Source organism: Bacillus rossius, chromosome 5, assembly GCF_032445375.1.
Source record: "Bacillus rossius redtenbacheri isolate Brsri chromosome 5, Brsri_v3, whole genome shotgun sequence".
Lineage (NCBI taxonomy): Eukaryota > Metazoa > Arthropoda > Insecta > Phasmatodea > Bacillidae > Bacillus > Bacillus rossius.
Window position 1 is genome coordinate 11,294,708 of NC_086333.1, and position 16,389 is coordinate 11,311,096.

The 16,389-nt window shown below is 37.4% G+C and overlaps 1 protein-coding gene across 1 annotated transcript in view; it reads right to left on the reverse strand.

Moving 5' to 3' along the window:
- LOC134531584 (uncharacterized) overlaps positions 1-11,262 on the reverse strand; it is a 916,155-nt gene extending 904,893 nt beyond the window's left edge. Inside the window, exon 1 of the mRNA XM_063367300.1 lies at positions 11,117-11,262. The gene's annotated coding sequence lies outside the window, so the exon portion shown is untranslated. The remainder of the gene's footprint in view (positions 1-11,116) is intronic.
- Positions 11,263-16,389: the final 5,127 nt, after the last annotated feature.

The following is a 16,389-nucleotide window of genomic DNA, read 5'->3' on the forward strand; positions in this document are numbered from 1 at the left end:
AAGGGTTGATTAGAGCGAACACTAAAACCATGTTGTGAGAAACACATTAAATGATATTTGAAATTATTACAAAATCCAACAAACGAACACTCATATACTAACTAAAAACTAAGAAGTGACCAAATTACTAAAACGCAACTTTATCATTAACATGAACGAAACACCAAGTCTATTCTCATTATAAACGTTAAAAAAAACTATTATGCAACACTAAATAGAAAATATGAAATTACAAAACTGGTTACAAAATACCAATGACTGGTAATGGTCTTAGTTGAGCCCAACTGCAATTTGTTAAAAAATGTTCTGAAACAGCCACGAATTATTACTATAGGTAAGAATATTTACAAAAAATTACAATCAAAATAATTCTTAAACGATAAGCTTTGAGAAACATTAAAAATACTGGTATTCATTCCGGTTCGTGTCCATTCTTAATCGAAGCAAATGTTTATCACACTGTCACACAGTGACTCTGAACTCAAGCCTCTCCGGTATTCAGGTTATGACTCTTACGACACTCGCCTTAGAGATCGTTGAAAGTGAGGATCCACTCCTGGACCTCACTGCAGCGAGTCGTCTTGTCGTTGTGCTTGTGGTGTAGCGCCCTCCTACCCAACGATGCTCGTCATGGACTTCACTGGCATGGACCGGGTGTAGAACAGCAACATTCGAAGACGACTTTAACAACCGGGTGAAAGAGCAGCCACGCCTCGCTCTTCCGACTCGATGGCACTCGCGACCTGCCCTACTCAAAATGAAGAATCACTATCCAGATCATTTCTCCACATTGTTATCGTTGTGTAGCTCTGCAGTGACTCAGCCTCGTCACACTACACTTCTTCGAACACCAAAGACCAGTGTTGGTAAATTAAAGTCGGTTGATTATTGATCTGCCTTAATATGTAGCCACTGGCCCAGTCATACACACACTAAGTCCTCTGTATAGCCTCCGACGACATATGCCTTTCTAGCAGTAATACTCTCTTCCATTCGCCCAGTCGCACTCGCTTGACGAATAAACAAATCAAAGTTGTCGGCGAGTATTTTTATACCTTGGTGGCGACTCTCCCTTACCCAAAGGTCGTAAATCAACAGAGTGGTTCTTCACAATTTACTTGCTCAGCGAGTACCCACTCGCTCCATGAGTGTGTCGTCGAGTAACTGAACGATTTACCTGTTCTGCGGCTATCTTCTGCTGGCACCTCGGCACTGAACGGGTTGTTCGAATTTGCTTGAAAAGGTTAAAGTTCATCGTAATCACTTTTGAGGCAAAGTCCAATGCGCAGGTCGTGTTGTCGAGCAGAGTGACGTTACTTGATGTGGTGACGGGCAGCGTGACGGCAATGTGACGCAGTAGGTGGTGAGAGCTTCCTTCTCAGCTCCCCGAAGACTCTGAAGACACCTTTATTTACTCCCTCGGCTGGTATCGACTTCATGGGAGAACCCTCCATAATTATTAAATTACCTTCCTGGTTCCAGGGGAGGGTGGAGTTGTAGTGAGGTCAGGTAACTAGTCACATGGTTCCACGCCTCGTGTGCGCCTTGTAGTCGCTGAGTATGAAGTATGCCTGAGGAGTAAGCAAACAGAAGTGCCTCGCTGTCCTGCCGGTGGTGTCACATTCAAGGGCTAACTCTTAAAACGTAGTTACAATCAGTATTATGTTGCCGGCGTAAAACCAACTTCAACAATCACCTGGGCTTCGTGGTGTGTCCCGAGACGTCTCTTCCAAAGTTCTCGTTATAGAAGACCAGACGTCCATCGAGAAGTGAAGGAGAGCGGACGCTAGCAGCCGAGTTTTTCAGTGCCGTTGTCTTGGTGCACTTAAACGTGGGAAAAGTCCGGGAATGATTTCAGGCGAGTGTGGGACCAGTAAACTCCCAATTACAGTGAGGGCTATCGGCAGAAATTCTTTTCCGTCGTCATTTTAGAAACACAGTTTCCCAAATGTACAGTTTGTTGATCAACAATTTTAAATTTATAAATAATTATGTATGAACCTGTTGATTTAAAGTGTGGCTGAAACATTCCAGTATCTTTGAAATCACCATTTTATATAGATGTTATCAAATTTAAAGATTTTGAATATTTTTGTATTTTATTGAAGCAATTAGACACCTAAATATTTTCCTTAGTTTCGATTTTAATATTGAGACATTCTGTATCAGAGATGCATATGGCATATTTTAATTATTATTTTAAGGGGGCAAATTGATTGGTGTTTATAAGTGCATCATATAATAACAGGCAATAATTTCGTGAGATCAGTAATAGTAATTGTAATTGAACTATAAGTGCTGATAAGATAAAAAATGTATTTTATATTACACTTTGTTATTTTTTTTTACTTTTGCCTGTGTATGCGTGTGTGCTACTCGCCAGGTCTGCGTGGAAACGATTGAGAAGAGAACATGTGTAATGTCCGGGTTAATGTTGGTTGTTTATGTGACTTGAACTTTGATAGTCAATTTGTTTGCTTGAACAATATGTTCGCGAATTAAAACTTACCTTTTGGTATTTTTTTCTTCCTTGGTGCAGCGTGTAAGAGCACCTTTAGTGTGGTTGTCCCCCTCCACCCTAAGTGTGTGCCATTCGGCTTGTTGTCAGGGCTATTAATGGTGCGTGCCTATCAACTGGGTGGGTGGGGCTTTGCTTGGTTCGTGTCCATCAGATGGGTAGCCGAAGTTTCACCAGGTGTGTGCCCATCAGCGTGATGGCATGGGCTATACCTGGTGCGCACAATTTAGCAAAGATGGCTGGGGTTCTTCCTTGTGTGCGCCAATTAATTGGAATACCGTTGCTCTTCCTGGTGCGCACTAATCAGCGTGGTAGAAGGGGCTATCTCTTGTACGCGCTCATTAGAATGGTGTAAGAGATTTTTATTTGTGCGCGCAAATTAGATGTGTGACAGGGGCTCTGCTCTACGTAGTACGCACCAGTCATTGGGGTGGCCGGGGTTATACTTTGTGCGCGCCTATCAGGTGGGTGGTCTGATCTTTACCTAGTGTGCTGAGCGAGTATAACCTATAAACTCGATCTTTTAATTCTTAAGGGTTTAGTACTATATAATGGCTGACGGTATGTCAAACCGCTTGTCGGTGAAAGTCGCGTATTTTACTCGCTGGCAAGTAATTGACAAGCGAGTGGAGGGCGAGCGAGTTCACGGAGCAGCGAGCTACATTTACTCACGTACCAGTGAGTCTTGAATTATTAACCTTGAACATCCAAGAAAAGTGCTGTCTTTAACCGAGTTATACATTTACGACCATGACAGGTCGCCTCGAAGTCATTGCCAGGTCGCAGTAGTGCGAAGGAGGCAAAACCGGAACTGAAGGTGTGTTTTTAACATAAACTTTGCCAGTGTTTGAAGGAAAGGTAAGTAGGTCTCGAGTGGATGTCTGCCCAGGCCTTGGGGTGTGTGAAGGAGGACGGACCCCGGCCGCCGAGTTATTCCGTGGCGTTGTCTGGTGTACTTCTATGTGGGAGAAGTCCGTGCATGATTTCATTTGAGTATGGGACCAGTTAGCACCCAATTACATAGGCAGCAATACTTCAACGTCGTCATTCTATAAATGTTGCTAGCAAAAAGTACAGTTTTTTGAACACGAATTTTAAACTTATAAATAATTAAGCCTTAACCAAATGATTAAAAGTGTAACTGAAACATTTAAGTAAATTTGAAATCACTATTTGGAAAATATGTAATCAATAGTTGAGATGTGAAATATTTTTTTTTAAATTGAAACACATTGCCGTTAAACATTTTTCCTCGGTTTTAATTTGAATATTAAAATATCTTGTTGCAATGATGTATATTTTAATTATATGCTAATTTATTAAGAGATAAATGTAATTTGTGTTTGTTAGTAAATCACATAACAGTCAATAACTCATTGACATCAGTTATAGCAGTTTTAATTGAAATAGTGCTGCTAAGCATTAACATTAATTTTATATACACTACTATTTAAGAAATTTGCCTGTCCAAGCCAGTGATCTACTTGCCACTGCTGAGTGGAAGCGTGTGTAATGTCCCGGACTTTGACTTTGTACATAATTTTTTTCTTGTACACAATCGTTAGTTATTTAAAAATATCCTTATTGTTTACAACAGATGCGCGCCAGACCGCGTAGTTTCTGGGGCTTTACCTGGCGCCCGTCCATCAGCGTGGCGGTTTGGACTATGCCTGGTGCACGCGCATCAAGGTATACGAAACTATCCTGGAATGAATTTTCTATATTTGAATAGTCATATAAAATTATAATTGCTGTTACGGGCTTAAGGTCTTAAATTTTATGTTTTACACCAAAAATTTCTTGTTTGGGAGCCTGTAATTGACTTTGGTTTTATGCCCTGGAGGTATTCCACGCATTGTTTTTTTGTGGTGACACAGCAGTAAGCTCACTTTATCCCTGAAAGTTTATGCAATCCGCCTAGCCGCCAAATGGCCGGAAGGCGACCATGGAAGCGAGCCTAGTAGAAAAAATGCGTGTGTGTGAGTATAAATATATGTACATATATTTACATATATCTACATATATACATATGTATAGCCCTCCGCTGAGTGCACTACTGCAGTCTACAATAGCCTCCAAGGCATCGTCATAAATAATTCATTCAAACTGCAATGCCCAACCCTGCCCTGCTGCTAGTAACATAACGCTGCCCGTCGGTGCGCTATCCACGTAACCTAGGACTTAAGACTACAACCATTTTGATATTTAAGCCAGCCAGGATTGCAGCCTTCATCAAGCGCCGAAAGTGATAATATTCCAATAAGAGGTGACTTGACTGGCGAGTGCGGAATCTCATTCGCTTACTCACTCATTGGTTGATGAAGATAACTGCTCATACGAGTCAGGGAAATAACTCGGTGTAGCGAGTTGAATCGCTCGTATTGCGAGTGGCGATATGCGGATGCAGACCAAGTAGAATGTAGTTGTGGAGGACAGTAAAGTGAAAGATGTGTTGGCTATGACGAGTTTGGGCCGGCTGGTGTAGGGCAGACAACAATTAATTTGCAGATATGTTTCTTCAATACTTCTCAAGAAAAAATTGAACCTCACTTCTTGCTTACTGAACATTGGGAATGCTCTCTGCTTTGTCAGTTGTTTCAGTGTAGGTGCTGGACGAGTCAAAATGGACTCGCTCCAGAAGGAGAGGGCGGTGGCTGGGGCTGGCCGTTGAGGAAGACGCCGGCCTGGGACAACAGGGACTCCTCAGCAAGTCAACTGAAACGAGTGATCGCGGGGAGATGAAGACGACTCGTAGTGGCAGCGACTAGAACTGTTAAGGCCAGTGTTCATCTGGCGTCGACCCCGATTCCCGACATAAGTGGACAAGTAATCTGGAGAAGTTTCTTGAGTGGTAAATGTACGTAAAAATAGCATAACTCGTTAGCAAGAAGGTGGGTATTTGATATTTAGTATTTATTTTAATAGTTACAATGTTATGCAAATACGTTAGCGCTATTTATAGTGGGAAAGTTTATACTTTTATATTGTAGTGTTCTTGTTGTCATAGCCATGGAGCTTTGTAGCTATTCCAGTAGTTAATAAATCATGATAGCCATTAAAGTGAATTAAATTGTAATTTTTTTAATGCTAAATGTCACGTTTAGTCAAAACGTAACATTACTGTGGCATAATATTGTAAAATGTTGTAGATTAATTTTTTTACAAGGCTTTTTAAATTTATAATAGTATATCATTTTTGAGTTTTAATATTTGGCCTCAGATTAGTAACTTCCAAGGTGCGATTATTGTCTCGCTGCTAATAATTTGGTATTTTTGCGTTTTACACGAGCTTGGAGTCAAGAAAGTGCACCTGTGTAAATGAAGAGAGAATTATGTTACCAAGGGAGCATGTGTATATGCTTATATGACCAATGCAATGTAAAAATATAATAAATTCTCATTTCTCACTTTCTTGTTCTGTGAACAAAAACTACTTCCCTTGTAGGTCCCCTCGGGATACAAGTGCAACTTTAAAAAACCCTATAGTTTATTAGCTAGAAAAATTAAGTTGGAACAAATATAGCGTCAAAATTATTTACAATTTGGTTTGTTCTCTAAAGCATTACGAACGCGGCACTATCTTTTAAGAATTTTTCTAATAAAAGTTACTCTTCAAAAGTACATTAAAACAATATTAATAATTTTTAAAAAAACATTTTACACTAAATTTAAGTGTTTATATTTGTTTTTGCTGAATAGAAATACATCAATCTCTATGTAATTCCTTTAAGAAAAATTAAATTTATTGAGCTGATTCAACATTTTATATTTAACAGTAAAAATGTAACCATGAAATTAAATTATCCCACGTGGAGTCGAATATATTGATGCTTACAAGTAATTAGTCACTCTACAGTATTACGGATGTCGCGCTATCTCTTCATTTCAATGTTAACTGCGGAATGCCTAAATTATACTTATTATATATTTTTTTAAGTTGACATTTATTTTTATGACTGTAAATTATAACACAATGTTTTGAAGGATGTTTTACTATAATAAATTTTCATTTGGCACACCAATTCATTTGGTATGTTCTCTAATCTTTACGAAAGTATCAGTATATGGGTTTATGTTGCGACACGTGAGTCTGTAATCTTTGTATCACATTCCCGGTTATCGACTTCACTTCCATTTTCATGACATTTCTCCTACCATTGGCCGTATACCGAGAGCTAAGATGTTTATACATCAAAAACTATTTAAATTAATATAATTTCAGCTATACTGAAATTTTTGGCGTTTGTTTTCAGACAGGAGACATATTGTTAGACTTTAATGACCTGCTAAATATCTGTGTTTTTATTTAGTGATCGTGTTGTTCTATGTTAAGCGGCATAGAGGATTCCATCTCTGGGCGTGTTCACAAGTGTTTGGGAGATTGTCAGCGAATGTTTAAAAAGGTTTAATTTCGTTATTCTACGATTTTAAATATTTTTAAAATTTCAAAGAATGGTATCTTTTGGTGTTGTGTATTTTTTGGTTTATTTATGCGTTTATAGCCAAAATTTAGTTTTATTTTTAATTACAACATATTTTATGAAATTGTTTCGTTTTGTAGGTTGTTTCATTGCATTTTGTTGTTTAGCACTTTTTAATTGTTTCCATATATGTTTGTTTAATGAGTTTAGAGCCATTTTCTTTATGTAGGGGAGACCGGGGCAAGTTGACGATGTTAAGCTTTGAAATGGCCTTTAACAGATAAATAAGCATATATTATATCTAATTTGGTACCAATACGAAGTACATACTAATTTCTACCAAAATATGTAAAAAGGTTGTATTACTTTGCGTAGTTCCGAAGTTATTGACAAGAAACCAATTAGTTAGCACATTCGTCATCTTGCCCCAGGAGTGGGGTAAGTTGACGAACCTATTGGGGTAAGATGACGAAACCAAAATATATATATTTTTGGACAAAGTAAAAAATAGTTTTATAGATATCCTACACCAAACAACGTGCAGGATGTAAAGAAGATATATTGTAACATATTTGAACGACTTTGATATAATTCCTTGACTTCATAATTGGAAAAGTTTTCGTGCCACCACTCAGAACATGTGGAACACTGAATCCAGTCTTCATTTGGAGGTTCCACGTAAACTTCTTCACATGCAGGGCAAGAAACGCTATTTAGGCTTTATGGTTTTGCTACAGAATGATCAGAGCTTTGTTTTTCAGTTTTCTTAGTTTTTCTTTCATTTTTCTTCTCTTCATTCTGCTTCTTCTATCTATCTCTTCGTCACTCCAACGCCTCATTTCCGTTTTCCGCTTATAATATGCCTATGCATCTACAAAAAAATCAAACAAAATTGTTACGACTATTAACAAAGGAACTATTTATAATATTTTATAATTTCATTATTATTTTTATTTTACTTAAATGTTCATCATATCTGTACATCATTGGTTTAAATAACACATATAATACAAAATAATGCTCACGCTGTCATTACCTATGGCAAGTTGACGATTGCAGGGGCAATATGACGAATTCGTCATCTTGCCCCCGTCAACTTGCCCCAGCAGCCGTATTTTTGCTTTACCAAAATCACGAACAACAAAAACAAATTTTATTCAACAATCTATACACTAAAATACTCCCAAAAGTCAGCATTTCATTTTACATATATAAACATTTAAAACAAATGGACTCTTTTCTCGTAATAGCTTAACATACGTACCTTCAATATTACAACAATGGCTCACGAAACAGACTGCCTCTCAAAACTGCCACATTCAAACTGACTGGAAAATTCCGCTGCACCTGCCTAGTAGGTGCAGATGGTGACACACAAGGTCACAGGTGCGCCAACCGTCTATCTGTGTTTCTGGATTAGTTACATACGATTCGTCATCTTACCCCGTTCGCCAACTTACCCCGGTCTCCCCTATAATAGTTGAGAAAAGTATATTATGCATTATATTATTGATTTAATGGTGGTATAAATAATTTTGAACGTTATTATTACTGCGAATAGGTTGAGTTATTAAAATAGTTTTGTGTCTAAATTTGTTTTGGTTTGGGTTGTGTTAAATTTTCTTGAAATGCCTAGATGTTTTCTATGTTAGATTAATCATTAATTTCTCAGCATGGTACTTATACAATAATATGTGAAATTCTGGTATTTCAAGAAATTCACATTTAAATAACCTTTATATTTACCTGTTCATGCGCGTGTCACTACTGTGCTTGTAAACAGCTTGCTTTGGTAATGATAGGAAAACTTATAGCTTTGTGACAGGTATGAAATGACGTAATAAAGAGACTGATGCAAATATAGCAAACAATTACAGTTTTGTTCCAGCTGGATTCTAGTAACATTGGTAGTGTAGAATGACTATGAAGTCAGCGAAAATTGTGTGGTTTAGCAAGTTGAAAACGAGTAGTGATTATTAATGGAATATGATATTTCCTGTAAATTACTCGTTATAGCATATTTAATAATATTTTTCTCGTTTTCAAAGGCTTTTACCGCACAATTTCGCTGGACTTCATGGCCTCCCCAGTAGCGTGTTCCGTATGCTCCAGTAGGAATTTATAAACGCTGTAATATTTCACAAGACAGAAAAAAAATTAAATAGCTAAAATATTTTTCTTCGGATAAAGGATTCATACATTTCAAAAAGTCTAATATTTTACATTAAAAACTAAGATATTTATTCATATAATACATATATACATAAACACACAATGGCAAGATTTGACACATCACTAAATATCAAAAGCTGTTTAAATTAGGGAATTTATTATATTATTTTTGTAAACATCTAACTTCGTAAACGAGCAAATAAATGTGTTCGCATGTTGCCAATATACTTACAAAACTAAACTCGGGCGTAGTGAATACCTGAAAATATTTTCGGGTAAAACAGTAATTTATTTTCCCTTTTTAAAACCTAACTATAATCAGTTTGGAAAATTTTACCATTGATATCTCAGGGCTGGCCGAACAACGGGAGTGCCGAAACCGTCGCAAGTAAATGCCTCAACGCTGAACCTGTGACATTTTCCCCTAGACTGAAATTATAATCGCCTGCGATTCTGAGGATATATTTATTTAGACGCGTTGAGGGTGAAATTTTAGTATACGCCAGAAATGTAATGGAATCTTTTCAAATGCATATAATTTATTAGCCAGGAAAATTGTATTCGAACAAACATGGTAACAAAGATATATAACATTTTGTTGGATCTCTAAAGCTTTACGAAAGTGGCGCTAACTCTTAAAAATGTTTTAAAACTTAAAGTTGCAGTTTAATAGATACATTAAAAATTCTTATCTGAAACCTTTTAAAACCCGTATTATTATACTAAGGATAAGTATTTATATTTGTTATTGCTCAAACGATCGAAATCAGCCTGTAAGTACTTCCTATTAACAAACCGTAATCTTATTGAGTTGATACAACATTTAAAAAAAAAAAGAGTAAAAATTTTATTACGAAATTTTTTTATTCAACATGGCGTCGAATAAATATATGTAGGTTAACAATTTATTGTCTCTCCTTAGTATGAGAAAGGCTGCGGTATTTGTACATTTCAATGTTATCGAAGGGTTTAAAAATTCTAATGGCCACATTTTAAGTTTTTTTTTGTCATTATTTTTTTTACTGTAAATTATAACATAAACTATTAAAGATTAGTTGTACCAGTCGTTATTATAAAGTTTTATTTTTTAATACCTATACATGGTGAATATTCTGCAATATTCACAAAAACAACATGTATTAATGTATCATGCAGTTCGCCATCGTTTCGAGATTTTTGAGTCTTTCAAAGATGGCGGCCCCGTGTAAACACAGTTCCGTTTCAATCGACTTCCGTTCAATTTATAAAATTACTCCTTTAAAATTCCGTATACGGAGATGTAAATGTTTTCAAATCAAAAATTAAATTAAAAAATTAAAGTACTAATTAAAGTACCAAATTGCACCTTATTTCAAACACATGTAAAGCCTTTGTAACAGTTACTTACTCATTGTTGAGGGACTGTCGTACTGATACATATTCCTAACTTTATATTCTAACACACTATCTTTCGCAAAATAGGACACTGTCAAATATATTAAATAATGTTTGATGTTTCTTAAATGTTGTCACGAGGTTATTGACAAGGATGAGACGAAAGACCCAGGCCTCGCACATCATAACCACCGCTGCGCTCATCAGCTGGTTGAGTATTGCTGAAAACGGGAATCGAACCATCGTATGCAAAATGAGGATAAACCTTACAGGTCACAAGCATAATGAAAGTAACGTAGGTAAAAGAGTATTTAATCTTGTTGCAGTTTTGTAGAGGCTAGTAGGTTTAATTGTACTAAAGAGTCGTAATGTTAATGTAATCAAAGTGAGTGGCCGAAAATGTTGACAAATTTTGCATAACGTAGAAAAAAACCATAAGTGAGATTTCAATGAAAGGCAATAAATGTAAAAATCATGATGTGGCAAAGGGAATGTCCAATAGAATGTTTGATTCAAGTGCACAAGTAAGCTACACGAGTAAGCAAAGTAGTAAACTACATTAGTAAAGATCTTGTAAGCACTGTGTACTAATATGGACCCAAGAAGGCTGCTTATGAGAACATGCACTGACCTCATCTGTGCAAGCGCGCGCTCACGGCCCACCATGACGGTCGCCAGCTGCCCTTCGTAGCATAGGCCTACGTGCGCGGCGCTACCAACCTTCGATCACTCACTGCCGTGTTGACCTCTGCCCGCGCCGAGAGCAGAGAGCAGACTGGCTTCCCCCTCTGCTGACAAGCCATACCCTCCCTCAATGGCTTCTCGCCCTCCACTTCCCCGCCGCCCCTCTATTTACTACCTGAGTCGAAAACATTCGCCTCACCTCATCCAGGGCCTTTCGAGCCACAGAGCACTCGCAGAACTCGCAGAACTCGCAGAACTCGCAGAACTCGCAGACTCGCATGGCGTGCAGACCATTCCTGCCATGGCAGCTTCATCGCCATACCACTTAATTCAATACGAGTCATGAACTACTGTTTATCGAACTGAGCTAGTGGGCCTAGCCCTTAAGGGCTCCGCCTACCCGGACACACACACGGTGCGCAGAGCTTCAGGAAAAACAACGCGATTCCAAAACTACTCAAGATATTCGGGTGGAGTCTGCTTACGAAAAGCATTTAAGAGTTCGCCGAGGACCGAAAAGTACTTTTGATTTTGGATTACAGTCCCTAACAAAAGTTTAAGACCACATACTTATTTCATATAAAATTACCCTAGTTTTCAATTTTTTAAAGTTATAATCTCATGAATATTTTGTAAACAGTGCAGACCTTGAGACATCTATCCAATCAAAAATCATTGGGGTACGACATTTAGTTTTCAAGATACAATTTTTTTGCTTACGATAATAGTTGTAAAAACCTACATTTTTAATTATACATTATTTTGTAAATATTAAACCATTTGGTTAATTTCTGATTCAATTTTTTACTACCATTTAGATAAGTGTGAGATTATTTTAAGGCAAAAAAAAAACATAATAAAAATATTTTATACAAGAATTGTTTTTTTTTTACTTTTTGAAAAATATAGGGATAAAATAATGAAGTGTATTAGCATGTTAATATATTTTAAAACAATATTATCGAGTGAGCTAGCGAGACCATATGAACGCCATTCAGTATTTTATATTTTCCTTGAAAGATAGCAGCACAGACACCTTTTTGTTCAGAACACCTGTTTCACCAGAATAGTTTTCGTTCGTATGGGTTTGGGTGAAGGTTGTGAGTGTGTTAATTATTGTTAAAATGGGGGAAAAATCTGTATCAGAGTCTTTGAAATGGCAAATAATTGGTATGAGTAAATGCGCCAAGTTTCACAGAACTATCGCCTTAGAGTTAGGTGTGAGTAAGACCTGTGTAACGAAGACAATAAAAAAATTTACAGAGGAGGGTGTGGTGACGGATAAACCACGCAGTGGCCGGCCTAGAGCAACAACTGTGCGTGAAGACAGTCATCTGTAAAGCGGCTAAAATGAACCGTAAGTCGTCGCTACCTACAATTAAAAGGGAATTTGAAGATAGTACAAACATTAAAGTATCAACAATGACAATTTCTCGTCGACTGAGGGAAAAAGGACTGAATTCATATGTTCCGTTAAAAAAACCACTGTTAAATAATACTCACAAGATGAACCGTAGAAACTGGTGCAAAGGGAAGAGGAACTGGTACATGGAACATTGGGAAAAAGTTCTATTCAGCGATGAATCGAGATTTGAGCTCTACAGTTCCCGAAAGATAAAAGTTCGGAGAACCGCCACAGAAAAGTTAAATCCTAACTGTCTTGTACCAGCTGTCCAGGGAGGAGGTGGTTCAGTCATGATCTGGGGTTGCATGTCATCAGAAGGTACTGGAATATTAAGATTCATTGATGGGACAATGGATTCGCAAAAATACATAGAAACTATGCCGGAGAATATGATTCCATCTGCTCAAAAGCTTCATGGTGGGTATTTCGTTTTCCAACAAGATAATGCTCCATGTCACAAATCTGCAGCAACAATGGAATGGTTTGAAGAAAAAGGTTTCACTGTTGGACTGGCCTGCTAGAAGTCCGGATTTAAACCCAATAGAAAATTTATGGAATGTCATAGGTCTTCGGGTTGCTGCTCGCAAGCCAAGGAGTATCCATGAACTTCGAGAGAAGATATCAGAGGTTTGGAACGAAATTACGCCTCAGGAGTGCAAGAAATTGGTCCAGAGCATACGTAAACGTGTCCGAATGTGCTTCAAAAACAAGGGAGGTGTTGTTGATTATTAAATAGACGATACAGTTATACATTAGTGACAATTAAAATTTAATTTTGCTTAAGTTATAGCAAATGACATGAGAATTTTAATTCCCTTAGCCAATTGTATGTTAACTCCATATATTTTATTAATGTTACCTCAAAATCTGTATAAATAGTATAAAAATTTTTTTTAAATGTATTAAATTATATTATTCGTATGGATTATAGGTAATATTTCAAGTGTGCGATTTAATTTTTAATTTTTTTTTTTACCAAATGATTTTACAATTTCAACTCTTATTGCATGTTACGGGTAAAAGCCAAAATATTAGCTGTTGATTGTTTCGAAAATAATAAATGTATATTAAATAGTTAAATTACATTTATATATACAATTTAAGCAATTATTGTATAAACACTAAAATTATTTTGTTCTCAGTAACAAAAAAAAAAAACAATGTTAAAGGTGGTCTTAAACTTTTGTTAGGCACTGTAAAGTTTTAAACTGTATTTTTAGAAGAGTTAAAATGGCTAAAACGCATGTTTTCAGAGTAATTTTTAGGCGTAAAACAACCAGTACAGATTCTTTAAAGCACTTAAGGGACTTGCATTACACCTTTATCTTCATTTCTCGGCCATATAATGTTACGGTCACCGCTCAAGTTTCACAGTTATCCTGTGATGACGAGAAGACTGCGCGCCAGTTCAGAGCGTTGCGCTTAGAGGCGACACAGCGCTAGAAGCACCGGCGAGCGTCGCGCTTATCATCCAGACGCACTAACACACATACACCCCTGACGAGGCGGGCCCCTTAAAAGTACAAGGAATTAAGGTTTCGCTACAAGGACTGCTTCTGAAACCCTTCGTGTAACTAATTACGAGTGATGTGCTGATATATGCAGCGTGTCATATGGTATCACCTAGGAGTACAGCGAAGAAAAGAGTTCAAGTAATCAGCTTTAATATTTAAAAAAAACTTTATTGAAGTTTCTAGTTAGTAGTATATAACAGTTCCCTCTTGCCCAGGCTTCTGGCTGTGGTAAGTGGTACCGACCACCATATTGTATTCTGATGTCCCGGCGGCAATCTTGGATGACCTTGACCTTTGACCTTGGCCTTGACCCTGGTAGCCATCTTGGATCCACCATCTTGGATCCGTCATCTTTAAATCGAGTGCCCCGCTCACTAGCCCTGCACTTTACGTTATGCCCGCCACCTTGGATTTGTATCACGTCATCGTTGCATTTTCGTTATGATCACCATCTTGGATTAAAGAACATTGCAATTTTCGTAGCGGTCACCATATTGAATTCTAATAACATGTCCGCCATTTGGATCTGATTTCACATCCACTTTTGTCGATACTGACAACATGTCTGCCATCTTGTTTTCGTCTGCTGGAAGCAGTAATTTTGTATGACGACACATTCACCATTTTGTTTTTTCTGGTCTGCTAGAGGCCGCCATCTTGGATACCCGCATCTTTGTTTCGACTCTTTAATTATATAGAGCGCCAGCATCGCTCCGTTTCATCACATAAGTTCGATGTTCCATTACCTACCAGAGATTTTATGGTCCTTATCAACATATTAAATTTAATTTTTTTATCCAATATTTATTGGAAGCGCTGCGATCGAACCAACGCAGCTCTGGCGTTTAGGTTGGAAAACATATGCCTTTGACCGCATGGCCATCGAGACATTTACCAGACTGGGAATTAAATAAGGTATATAAAAAATAACACACATATTCGGAATTGTAATTTTTTTAATTTGAAGGAATAAATGCATCGCCTGTTAGAGACAGAACCGCCATATTTATTTTCAATACTTGCTACCAGAAGGGGTAGTTAACGCACATCACATGCTACAGAGCACTATCGTCATCGTGTTTTCAGTAATGGATACAAGGATCGTTAGTGTCATGTAGTACACATGCCATTTGATAGAGTGCGTTACCATCATGTTAGTTTTATTTTTCCCTGCTAGAGTGCAGTAATCATTTTTTATTACTGTGGCATCCACCATCTTGACATTTGGGTGCCAACTTGGAAATTCGTAAATATTTAGCTAGAAATTCGGGAAAAATTCCAAAATTCATTAAATAAATTCGCAATTAATATACCGATTGATTATTTTAGTTTCTGTCCTTGGTTCGATCCCTGGCCGATGCAAAAAATGTAATTTTATGTAAACATGAATAATTTAAATAAAACATGTTGGGAAGGTTTAAAGCAGCTTAAGAGGATTCATCAGAGATGCTGAACCTGTGTATTGCAGAGTCTCGGATCTCTCTCAATATTTTCATTAATTATCCATATTAAAAAAAATGTAAAAACAACCATTTATAGAAAACTAAATACGCATGGTCGTTTGTGTCCGAAATTTTGTAATTTTTTTGTTTAAATCACTTTAATTCGTTACTGAAAGTACCGTTTTTAAGCTGTATTCAGCCTAGTTTTCATAAATTCTAATTAAATATTTCTCGAATAATTTTTTATAAAAGCATATTCTTTAGTCCTTTATAAAACCATAATTAAGGCTTCCCTCATTATCATCACTGAGGTTTTCGAGAAAAGTGCATTTTTCTAAAGCAATGCACACATTGCTGGGTGAATAAATGAAATGCTGAATGCACGGGAAATACTGTGGGAGCCAGGGAAGAGAAGAAGAGAAGTAGACGGCGAGAGCCCCTCTGCTGAGCTGCTAAGCTCCCCCCTGCTGGGCGCTGGACTCTGCCCGAGCCTGATAACACAAGGAGGGGGAAGGGGTGGGGGCTGGCACTACCTGCGGAGCTGCCCAAAAACTGAGGTTCGCCACACTCTAGCTATCAATGGCGCGGAATTCTAGTAAATGCAGATTATATTTATCAGCACGCAGGAAAAAGAGGCGCAGGCCAGTGGCACTACGTAACTACGTGTAAGTAAAATAATTTCTATAAAATATTACTCTTATGAAATTAAAGTTTATGTTACGTGTTGGTTTATTGTCGTCATAAATACTGTTGCAGGAAAGGCGCACGTAACTTGGAGGATGTAACCCCAGGAACATCATCCAGTACAAGCTCTTCCGAGAAATTAGCGTCACCAGTAAATATCCACCAGGAAGCATAT